A 1,614-nucleotide genomic window follows, 5' to 3' on the forward strand; every position below is an offset into this window, starting at 1 on the left:
ACACTAAGAAAAGGGCTTCAACAACCATCTCAATTCAATGTCTTTCTTGTAACTAAGAAAGAGTTTTACTGTTTTAGAGCGTTGACTTTTTTTACATATTAAAACAGACACATGATTTCCCAAGACAAGACAACAACAAGCATGAGCAGGACACGATGTTCCTTTGTATAATAATTAGTTGTATATGGTAGAAGAAGAAGACTTTAAGGTGTTTTGATACACTGTGTGGAAGTGGATCATGTATGCATGGACAACATATGATGCGTCCAATTGTATGTGTCGGTAAAGAAAAGGCGATGAAAAGGAAAGTATAAGAAAACTTTGTGGTCCACCTAGTTAAGACAGCAAATCTAAGCATCATATATATTTTATGCCCAAAGAAAAAAAAAAGAAAGAGGTGTACGATTTGCTCTCTCTCACTTTTGCTTTGCCTATGTCCTGTTATTTCTAATTAGTATAAGTTTTAAGTTTTATAAACCCCACAAAATATGTTAGCTGAAATAAATAAAACAAACACACACACACACACAAGAAAACTCCTCCCATGACAAGGCAAGTCAACAATAATATATATAAATTACACCTTGCATGATCATCTGTTGTAAACATCTAAAGGCTATATAATGTAACCAAGTGGCACAGTTTCAACCAAATTCAAAATTTTAGAGAAATGAGAAAATACTTATTAAGATAGGGAATTGCTTTTTCCCGTGAAGACTGCAGTGACTCTCATTCAAGTAGGCACAGAATCCACAATCACTAGGACCCCACCAAAGATCTCTTCTAAATTGAGAAGCAAAAAAGAAAGAAAGAAAATAATATCCTTTTGAAAAAGATGAAACCTACGCATAAATCACTTAAAAAAAAAAAAGATACTAGTACGAATAGTGATTTTGTTTAATTAGGAAGTATTAATTGGGAGATCAATGAGAAAAGTTAACAATCAAAATGAGTAGTTGTTATTGTGTTAGTGCTGATCAATTCTATAAAAACGAGATATTATCCAATTAACTCAACCAACACTGATTATCATCATCATTGTCACCCTTTTTAGGATCTTGAAACAGAAAGCATCCTTAAAATAAAATAAAAAATTAATCATCGAAAGATTTTGTAAACAAGGAAACAAGATCACCTTGGTGGCAAACCAAATCTAATTTAATTTTTGATCTGTTAACGTGTACTAGAACTAATTTCTTAGTTAGATCATGACTTAATGATCTATAATTTTATTTTATACCGTAGGATCGCAACAAACAAACAAACAAACAAGAAAGAGGAGATTTCTAAGTTGGTGATGTGATTTGATTTCCTAACCTAAAACTTCAAACCATTGAAAGTTTTTTTGAATGAGGAAAGAGTAAAAAAAAATCCGGAAACTTATTGAAACAGAGCAATCGAATCATATAATAATTAATAAAATCAACTAGATATATAATTTTGATTCGAATCAGAGATCAAACAAATAAAAAAGCTACGAGGAAACCTCCTAAGATAACAATTCCGAATCTAGAACCGTTTCAAACATAGGCTAATCAGAAAGAAGATCAAACGATTGATATCAGAGGGTGGAAAAAAAAAATCAAATCGACGCTCAAAAAAAAAAAAAAAAAC

General features: G+C 31.2%; 1 protein-coding gene across 1 annotated transcript in view; it reads right to left on the reverse strand.

Annotated features, from left to right (window-relative positions):
* Positions 1-1,614, reverse strand: part of LOC104703192 (alpha,alpha-trehalose-phosphate synthase [UDP-forming] 1-like) — a 15,417-nt gene that overhangs the window by 13,051 nt on the left and 752 nt on the right. The gene's annotated exons all lie outside the window — the stretch shown is intronic.

Source organism: Camelina sativa, chromosome 7, assembly GCF_000633955.1.
Source record: "Camelina sativa cultivar DH55 chromosome 7, Cs, whole genome shotgun sequence".
NCBI lineage: Eukaryota > Viridiplantae > Streptophyta > Magnoliopsida > Brassicales > Brassicaceae > Camelina > Camelina sativa.